Source organism: Phalaenopsis equestris, unplaced genomic scaffold, assembly GCF_001263595.1.
Source record: "Phalaenopsis equestris unplaced genomic scaffold, ASM126359v1 Scaffold000224, whole genome shotgun sequence".
NCBI lineage: Eukaryota > Viridiplantae > Streptophyta > Magnoliopsida > Asparagales > Orchidaceae > Phalaenopsis > Phalaenopsis equestris.
Window position 1 is genome coordinate 3,766,524 of NW_018164666.1, and position 10,893 is coordinate 3,777,416.

Consider the following 10,893-nt stretch of genomic DNA (forward strand, 5'->3'; position numbering starts at 1 on the left):
TATAAGCTATAGTTAATTACATCTTCTACATCTTCAATGACCGAAGTCACTTAAGAAAACTCTCGATAAAAATCAGAGAATACTATCTTCAAAGAAGTTAAAAAGATAAGACTTTTCAACAAAATCGGACTAAAGAGTGTGAAATGGGAAAAACTCAAATTCAAAACATTCTTGAGGAATCCAAATGAGGGAGAACTAGGGGAGGTCATAAATCCAGAGACGAACCTCGATAACATACCAATCTATCCTATGATTTGACTTCAGTTTCGAGAAAAAATATTTATGTGTTTCATCTTGCCAATTTTATTTGTTAGGGCTTACATTCGTGTGAAACGATCACACAAATAGCCTGGAAGATGTGAGGATCATGTCGTATCGAACGACAACCTCGGAACCTAAAACGAGTTAGGGCTTAAATCGTACAACAGTGCTATATGAATGCCTAAAGGAAAGGTAGAGGATTTATGTTGTGCTAGACAAACAACCTTAAAATCCTATGGATTGTTGTTTTAATTTCTAGGAAAGGAATGATTTAACTGGGGAAGGCATGTAGGGGAAGATATGTTCTGCTGTTGAAGATGGTCGTGCTGCCCACCGCGCTAGCTCCAAGCCCCTCGTCCTGACGAGTTTAAGTTTTATAGGGTGACAGGTTATGATGTCAAATCAAGTGGCCCTATGGTTGTAGTCCTTCAGATATTTTATAAATAACATGTTGAAGTTGTACAGTGTAAAGCGTAACAGTAGAGTATGTAGCACATGACAAACAGTAGAGTATGTAGTAAAGAAAGCAGCACAACATGCAGTGTAAGAAAAAAAAAAGGTAAAAAGAGTACAACAAAAAAAATTACAGCATGTAGGTGATTTGCAAGAAAGCAACATGCTGTAAACATAAAACAAACCTGTATACCTGAGAGGTCCACTGTTCCTTAGGTGTAATTGATGCAACAGGTACAAACAAAAAACTTGAGGAAACAGATTGAAATGCTTTATATAAACGAAAACAAAGAGACATCATTCAGAAATCTCAAGGAAGGTCGTCTAAAGACTCACGACAAGAGAAATGCAAGGAAATCATCGAATCGACAAGTCGATTAAAATCGTAGAAAACACGAGAAAATCTAAAGAAAAAGAGACCACGTGTGCTTTGTCCAAAAATTCCAAGAAAAACATATGAAAAAGTCTTAGAAGAGGGGACTGCAAGCACTCGGGACTAGAAGAGGGGACTGCAAGCACTCGGGTCGGGGCTAGGCTCAACTATATATTAGTATTCGAGGGTCGTCGAAGGCTACTCGGTCACCGGGATGTATAAAGTCCGCCATTCAACTAGAAGGGTGTCCTATCGAGCCTCACTCAGGAGGGTACTGCTTGGCTTAAATAGGTAATCAACAGGTGGACAACTGATGTTTAAGATGTATTTAAAATTTATATTTTCAACATGCACATAGGTTTCAAACATGCAAAAAGTGGGTTGTATTAATTTTTTTTGTAGCGAAAAATGTATTTTTGTTTTAGAAAAATGTGTATTTGTTCCTATTAAGTTTATTTGTACTAATTTTGAGAAGTAGTTGTCCACGAGTCGATCGTGTTGTCGGGCATAAGACTACCAACAACCTAAGAAGATTCGGGTCAACTCCCGCTAGTCTTGTGTCGGTGAATGATATTGTCATCCTACAGCTCACCGGGTTCCTGAATCGGATCTTGATGGATTCCTGAATCGGATCCTGATGTCGTAGGATGACATATCATTCTGCACTATCTCCGGTGGGCCTTTGTCATCACCGCTCTACGCCCCAAAACAAAACCAACTACTTGCGACCTTATTTGATGGTTTCACGTATATCAAAATGCTATACGTGAACACTTATGTATCGGACATAAACATCGAAAATCGAACTAAGAAGCAAGAAAAAAAGAATAAAAATGGGATGAGAGAGAGGAGAGACTGATTCACCTAAAATATCGAAAATAACGAAGGATGAATCAGCCCTCAAAGTTTGTGACAAAAAGATTCGAAAAGGAAGACCCGAAAATCCTTGAATCAATCCGAAATGGATATCACTTTCTCACTTTTTTTTTTTAAATTGGACCAACCCGAGTCAAAATGACCTCCTAACGCCAGTATCCAAACCCCAATGACATCTTTAATGAAATTAATTTGTCTCAACCAAATACTTTTCCAAAATAAGATTTAAAATCTCCCAAACTTCAAAAAGAAAATGATCTCGGGAAAACCACCACTAATATTTTCAAACTCATGCCGAAATCAAAATTCTCCAACTTTCGAATTAATAGATCGCCTCATACATCAAATAAACATGAAATCTTTCCACAGAACCAAATAAATGCTCACGACCGGGGTCAATAGAGAAGAGGAAGCAACAACTAAGGCAACCCAAGGCTAAAAGAGGCTCACGGCTAAGGCAATAAAAGGGCCCAGAAAAGAACTGTGAAGGCTCGCGGTTGAGGGCAGCTCAAATCAATTCCCTAAAAGTTTTGATGTGCATAAGAGAGTACAAAACATCACCAATCTCTCAAAGTCATCACCAATCTCTCAACATCACCAATCTCTCAAAGTAACAAATTTGATCCATCTACAATCATTCAAATGATTCAAATTCAACAAGAGGGGCTAAATTAAACTCAACAAACTCCAATAGGTCTCACGGGTAAGGACTGCAAGAGGCGCAAATCTCAACTACATCACAAACCCATGGTAAGGAACCAAACATATATCAAAGCTGCAGTCTTATAAGCTTTCAAACCAATCCAAAACCGAGCCCAACAAGGCTAAAACATGACCCAAGCATCAATATAAATTCAGGCTTTAACAAAAATTAAAGTTCCAACCATTTCAAGGTAAAATTGAGCCATTCAAAGCCAAGGAATAGCTCACAAGCCTGTAAAACATCAGCATATGGAGCTAAAATAGATTTTAAACTATAGCAGTGTCATGAAAAGCATTTTTTAGGCCACCAATATAGTCGTTCTAAGCATGAATTAATTTCCCTCAAACATCCGAGCATGAAAGATCCCCCCCTTCAAGGAGTCAAACCAAATTATTAAAGCAAACTATAACATCTTTTCCAAATCAAAGTGAACTTCTTCATAACATGCATTTTAAGCAAGAGGAAATTATAAGATGCCAAATCCGAACCCCCAACATGCATGAAAGACCAAATAACCTCTCCAATATCTCATGCTAAATAAAAATAGATGAAAAACTTCATAATATATATTCTAACATGCTTGCAAGAGGAGTAACAAAATTATTCCAAAGCCGTGTTTCAACTCTTCTAATTGCTTCCAACATAAATATGCTACAATAAACAGAAACATGCCATAGCTTCACTACTTTAAGCAAGTAACCAAGTCTAGCTCCTAGAATATGCCCATATTTTTATCTCTAGATGCTTGAGTACCAAGTATTTCAAAGAAAACATAAGTGTGATATCACATAAGCATGCTGCACTATCCACTGAATCGAGCAAAAGGGGTTCGACTGAGAGAAAACCACAGGAAACCAGGGCACAGGAGAAAAAGGGGAAGAACAGATACCTCTAATATGACCTTTAAAACATTGTACTGCAAAAATAGTTTCAAAGAGATGCTCCCATAGAAATCTTCTTCCTAAAATCTTCCAACAACAAAGATCTCCACTTCCCCTCTTTAAGAAACTTCTCAACAACCCCAAAACCCAAAAGAAACTATATTCATAGGCAGAGAAGAGGGGGAAAGAATGAAGTCAACCAACACCCTCTTCGGTACTCGAATCGGGTCAAGGAAGAAGAAGAACGCCTTCCCTGCTTGCAAAAGGCGAGGCAACCGAAGTACTCAGGACAAAGTGAAGAGGGCGAGTGGTAGCGAGAGAGGCATCGGGAAGAAGAGAAAGTTGTCACTCAAGTGTTCCAGGGAGCAAGTTCCTCAGAGTCAAACTACCAAGAAAGGAAAATCGCAGCTCGTGGAAGCTGGCGCGGCTTCGAGAAGGAGGGTCGCGGGCAGCAAGTGTCAGGCAAGGACGAACGAGAGGTCAATTCTCTCTCGCGTGGAGGAGAAGGGGCTCGGTCGGCTCGAGACCGAGAAAGTATATATATATATATATATATTATATTAAATCTCATGCAATTTATTCGCGCGCAGTGCCTTAGCAAAATGGGTGTCATCCCTAGGCAAAATCGACATTCCGGACGCGCTGGTGCAGTCCGTTTTGTCATCCGGGGTCGCTTGGACAACATCTTCGACAATCGGGTTAAAAACACGTCAAAATTCAAATTTCATAATATTTCGATTTGCAATCAATCGTCTCCAACAATCTATCAAGTCCTGAATAGATAACTGTGCAAGCGATGAAAATTGTAGTGATTGGACGTGTCGACTCTCCGAATTGCGAAGTTTGTGCGCGCGGGAGTGCAAATTGTGCAAAAGGCTACCCTAAGGTTTAAAGGTCCTATAGGGACTCCTTTTGAGTTCTCTCATGTTGGTTTCAACCTCCTACGTGCTAGAGGTCAATAACTACATGCAGAACTTCAAAAGAGTATATAAGCAGTTTGAATTTCTAAAATGAGGTGGGTTCCATTTCTAAGGGTCTAAGATAGTCGAAGGAAGAATCCCAATGCTAGACCCTAAATCTTAAGAGAAAGACTAGACCTCACTAAAAATGAGGTCAACACGCTTGTCCTGTATCTATTTAGCCTAATTCCTTTCCTTTTTTATTTATTTCCTATTTCTTCTTTCCAAGTAGGTTTTCCTATAAAGGAGATCTTTATATCTTGTTATTTTGCTGTTTTTTCGTACTTTTGCTTTGTTTGTAAGTTTGAGAAATTGTAATATCTGATTTCTACCCTAAGGAGTGCTGTATACTTTTCCTTTGCAAGTGATGTATATGTATCTTGCTTAGGAATGGGTGGTTGAATCTCCTCGGCGCTTGTACCTTTCTGATTTGCCGTTGGACTTTTGTTTTGAGTTGGGACAGCAACCGAACGACGACTATCCCCTTCTATACGCCACCAACCTCACATATTTTCATTCCCTTGCTATTCCACAACTACCTTCCTGCAAAATCCGTTTCCCAAATACCTTCTAGGAGCCTTAGAACTGCATCAGGATGAGTTGTGTATTTTTTTCAGTTTGCATCTCTAATGCTAGTTTTGCTTTTGTGGCTTGTGGACAAGGTCTAGTTTGGTTATGGCTGTAGGTTAGATTGCTGCAGTTCAAGCTATGTCTATGGTTCTGAGCATTTCTCTGCATTGGTAGTTCACCATACATAGTAGCTCTTATGGATTATCTTTTTTTCACCCTACGTGAGGTGATGTGAGATTTTGGCTTTCACCACGATATGCAATTCTGTTAGGAGATCATGTGATGTGATTTTTTTTGTAGTTTTTAGCTGTTCAAATTTTGCAGCTCAGGTTTTAAGTTTTGTAGCTCTATAATTTTTGTTCAATGCTTATGGTTTTTGGATAAACCGAGACCTAAATTTCAATCATTAAACCCAATTGGGTTGATTTTATGCCAATCATATTTACTGATTTAGGGTTTAAAATCCTTGAATAGATATCTATGTCATATAGTTTAAGGAACCTTTTATCAATAATGTTTAGACGTTTATTTTTCAAATTTATACGTGCTTGTTGGATTTGAGATTTGTGTTAACACAAGTGCAACAAAGAATTTGTGGGAAAGATACTAATATGAGTCGAAATAAATATATCACAGAAATCAGGGAAACACATTTTATTTCATGAATATCAAATCAAAACAATACAATACAAATTCATGAAGATAAGCATCTACAATTCGAGAGATAGGTGATCTCTCCCAAATCTTACAATTCGAAAGGTAGTAAATCTCTCCCAAACTCTAGCACCAAGTCTTACTACCACAATCTCATGCCTCCTCGTAACCCTAACATATTAGCCCTATTTATACTAAATAATAATAAATGACAAATGACTAAATTTTTTTAGGCTAATAAACAATAGAATTGTCTTTAGGCACACACATAAGAGTAGTCCCCCTCACAAAGAACCACCTTGTCTTCAGGGAGGATAAAAGAAAACTGTTGCTGATGAGAACGTGTAATGTTTGATTCATACAACGTTGTCATGGGGAAAACTTTTCATCACATCGAAATCATAACCTTTTTGTTCGCTTCTCTTGATACTCTGTCTCTGTAAGGCGTTTAAATGTTGCTCTCGGTCGTGGTTCATTGTTCATGTTTCTGGGAGCCTCCCTCTGAACTTCCACTGTTTGAGTTTTTGGTATCGTCGTGGCTGTAGTTGTTCAGTATGACGCTCTACTTATGCTGCTCATATTAGCAAGTTCAATTCCATTTTTTTCTTCAAGCAGTTACGCTAATTCTATAATTTCAACGGAGCCTCACGATCTAGCAGGCGAAGTACTGTGCTTATGTTAGGCCTTATACCCGTCATATAATTTCCCTCCAATACCGCTTCCGAAATTCTTTCTCAGTTATTCTGACAATAGCTCGAATCTCTCCCTATATTTCATGACAGTACTCTCCCGAGTTAAAATAAAAAATTGCTTGTGTAGGTCTTCTTCTTGAATGACTCAAGAACCTTCTATCAGACAATCATTAAATTTCTCGCATGAGCGGATCAAATATCTAGCTTTCCTTCACTGGAATAATGTTAGAGCTTTCCCCTCTAGACATAATCCCGTCGCCATGAGCTTCTTCTCCCCATTTAGCTGACTCATCGTGAAATATCGCTCCATCCAGTACACCCACCCATGTGAGTCTTCTCCCTCAAAGATCAGCAATTTCAACTTCCTAACCCTAGCATCTCCACCCCAACTTTCTATCTTTTCGATGTTTTCCTCCTTGTATATAGGGTAAAACTTTTTTATTCGATCATAGTCATACTTCATTTTGGCTTATCTCCTTTCTTCTTCGTACTCCTCTATACCCCTCAAATAACCCCTTCTCCATGCTTCGGCCCAACCCCTCCATCAGAAATCTCTACTCCACCTCCATTGAAGCTCTATGAAGGGGTTCTTGATGTGGTTGCTTTCCTCATGTTCCTCTCTTTTTTCTTTCCCTTTCGATTTAGCCAAGAATTCTTCGGTCAACCCCTTGGTTAGGATTTAAAAATTGAACCGTTGACGGAGTCTTGGATTGCATCTCAATAAATTCCCTCATCTTCTTCTCTAAGCTCTCAAATTGGCTCTCAACTTGGTTTTCCATGGCGGAAAATCTTTCTTCTATGATTGAGAACCTTTTCTCTATCTCAAATTTGATTTGGTTCACCTCTTCCTCTAATTTCATCTCCAAATCATTTACTTTCTTGATTGCAATTATTATCCAAATAATTTCTAATCATGAAGGTGGAACACATGTTAGCCGTTGTTTCCTTGCTAGCTCGAATCACAACTCTATTGCTACCATCTCACGATTAGGGTTGCCCAAGCGTTGAATTTGTTGCTTCCCTGTACGTTGGATTTGTTGCTTCCTTGTGCTAGGATCTTCGGTCACGCAGGTGTCATGATCCAATTGGTCTTCCCAGCTACCTTGATCGCAACAGTATTTTAAGGAGGCACGCCATGTTCCTATCGTTGCTTCCCACCTACTTCTGCTCTATCGCGCGACGATGAATGAGACCGAAGGAGTTGAAGGACTGTACACCATAATCTTTTTTCTTCCTAGAAGAGCCACAATCTTCTTTTTTGAGCTACCAAATTGATGCTCTGATGCCAGTTTGATATAATTCGTAGAAAAATCCCTCATAGAAATCGGGGCAAATACATTTTTTTTTTCACGAATACCAAATCAAAGCAATACAACATGAATACATAAAGATAAACACTTATAATTTGAGAGGTAGACAATCTCTCTCAAATCTAATAAGGTAGGAAATCTCTCCCAAACCCTAACCCTAAGACTCACAACCATATTCTCATCCCTCCTCTTAACCCTAAACACAGTAGCCTTATTTATACTAAATAATAATAAATGACAAATAACTAAATTGCTCTTAGGCTAATAAAAAACAAAAAAATTTCTTAGGTATCGACGAAACAGATACTTCATTAGTTTGGTGTAAGAATTGGGCCGTCTTCTATTTGTTTCTTTTTTTCCGTAAAAATTTGAGAAAGATTTCGACTCTATCTAGGGTGAATTGGCCGGTCACCATGGAGATCATGGGAGATTTGATTGAGGACTATTTTTGGAAACCCCTTGATTAGTTTTTATTTTATTTGTTTCACTTTATTTCAGAATTATTCTTATTCCTAATTGAGATTAGATATATTTGGAAAGTTTGTAAATTAGGAGGGATTGGTTTCCTTCATATATTTAACCTACTTATGTATAAGAAGTAATTTTTCCTCCCCATACTTGTTTTCAACATGGTATTTGAACCAAAGCCCTAGCTTTCCTACCACCGGAATCCCTCCAATCCCTTATCTTCCTCTTGCCGGCATGCCTCCTCCTAAACCTCCAGTAACCTTCTCTGCCAGAAAGTCCTCTGCTGGAACCTCCAGAAAAATCTCTTTACATGAGCAGTGGAATCTCCAGAAACCCCTTTTATCTGAGTCGAATCTCCTCTCTTCCACAACAATAACCTCATTTGTTTTACCTCTCTCTAATACCCATACCAGAAACCCATTTTTCCAAAGCCGGAATTCCTCTGCCGGAGCTGGTACTCTGCCTGATCCCAAACTTATTCTACAGGCTTCTATCTGGGTCCCTCTTGCAGCCAGAATCCTCTCACTGATTGTCTCCATCTCCGAAATACGTCCCTTCAGCTGGAATTCCTTGTTGCAGGCCCTTCTTCTACCGTTCCTCACTGCAACCAGTTATCAGGCCAGCTGAAATTCCTTTCCTAGCTTGCCGGTCAGCCAAAAACCCCTCGTTCCTGCTGTCGAAAGCTCTTCCTGCAGCTGATAGTCACTGCAGGCCCTCCCAGGCGCTCTTCTCCTTACTTGCTGGCGAGTCTTTCTTTAATGCTGTAGGCCCTCCCAGATGCTGTTCTCCTTTCCCTGCAGTTGGTCTTTCCTTGACTCTTCAGGCCCTCCGGGCACTGTTCTCCTTTTCCTGTAACCGGTTATCAAGGGTCAATTCTTCGCATGGAAATTTTGATTGGCTCGGACTCTTTCTCGGTTGTGTTTTCTCTCTATAGTAGAAATCTTTTCTTGGCTGGAATTTTGCTCAGTACGATTTTCTCTTTGTAGTATAAATCGCAGAGCTGCGAAGGCAGATTGCGCCACCTTGAACGCTTATACAGAGCTGTGAACGAGCCGACTTCGAGCCAATTCAGGGGCGGCTCGAAATCGGATCGAAATTATCTTAAATGGATCGAAATCGGATCGTGGCTTGAGTCAACTTAATTTCGATCCGAACTGGATCGAAATCAAACGATTTATGAGCCGGCTTGAATGCCATTTTGGCTCGTGTGCCGGGATCGATCCGGCTCGTAAACCTAACTCGAAATGTCGCTTGAGTCGGGTCAAAAAACATTATGAGCCGACTCAAAAATTTGATTTGAACAAAATTATTTATTGATATGAAAAACAAAAAATAAAATAGGCAGAAATAGAATATTTTTTTATTGAATGAAAATACCTCGGCTTTTTCAGAACAGGTTTCAGAACAGGTCCGAGTCTCAGAACAGGTCCGAGTCCAATAGCAATGATTCAAAGCACTTCTTTTTCCATTACACTATTTCGGACCGAGTGGTTCAAGGTGTAGCATTGGAACTGCTATGTAGACTTTTGTTTGCAAATTTACCAATTACAATTCTTTCCGTTTCTTTTCATTCATCAACGTTACCTACTATAATGTATCAAAGAAAATAAGAATTGATATCATCATTTTAACGCCTTATTTAATAGACATTATCTATCCCTAATTAATACCTGCGAAAATAAAAATAGAAATATCGTCTTGATATTGAAAAGAAGAAAAAAATCAAAAGAATCCTATTGCCGATCCTTTTTTGATACGTGAATGAGACAGGGCACGAGGTACTCTATTTACTTCAGCGAAAGGAGTCAAAATTGGTATGAACCTTGCTTTTTTATTTTCGTTAGAATCAAGTCTGACGGGAATAATATTCTACGACCAACAACTCATTTATTTTTAGACCGATCCATTTACTATCTATTATTTGATTTACAAATCCTTTATATTGTAAGGAGTCAATAGTCAAATGGTTTGGCAATTCCCCGCGGGGGGATGAAACAAGATAATTTTGAATCAGAGCTTTCGATCTTTCTTTATCCTTCGTAGTAATAATATCTCGGGGTTTGCAACGATAACTTGGTATATCCACTATACGACCATTAACTAAAATGTGTCTATGGTTAACTAATTGTCTGGCTCCTGGAATGGTCGAAGCCATACCTAATCGAAAAAGGATGTTATCCAAACGCATCTCGAGTAGTTGTAGTAAAACCTGGCCTGTTGTTCCATGTATTCCTCCAGCAATATGCACAAAACGAAGGCCTTTAGACTCCAATGTAGACCTCCATAATTCAAGTTTTTCCTGGGCTTTTTCTCTCGTTTTATCCACGAGAAGAATATCATCAGCAAAAAGCATACACCAAGGTACATCCTCCTGTAGATGTCCAGTAAGACCATCCATAACTAAAGCAAAAAGATATGGGCTTAAAGCCGATCCCTGATGTAATCCAACAGAAATAGGAACATATTTGATCAATCTTCCTTCAATTTGAACACAAGTTGTATTTTTAATGACTTGAATATAAGTTATATCAATATCTTTCTTCTCAAGAACTCTCCAAAGGATATCTCTTGGAACCTTATCGTAAGCTTTTTCTAAATCAATAAAAATCAAATATAGATTCTTCTTATTATCTTTGAACTTCTCCATCAAACCTCTCAATAAACGTATAGCTTCCATAGTAGACCTGCCCGAC

General features: G+C 38.8%; 1 protein-coding gene across 4 annotated transcripts in view; it reads left to right on the forward strand.

Annotated features, from left to right (window-relative positions):
- LOC110023345 (vacuolar amino acid transporter 1) overlaps nucleotides 1-10,893 on the forward strand; it is a 79,626-nt gene that overhangs the window by 45,149 nt on the left and 23,584 nt on the right. The gene's annotated exons all lie outside the window — the stretch shown is intronic.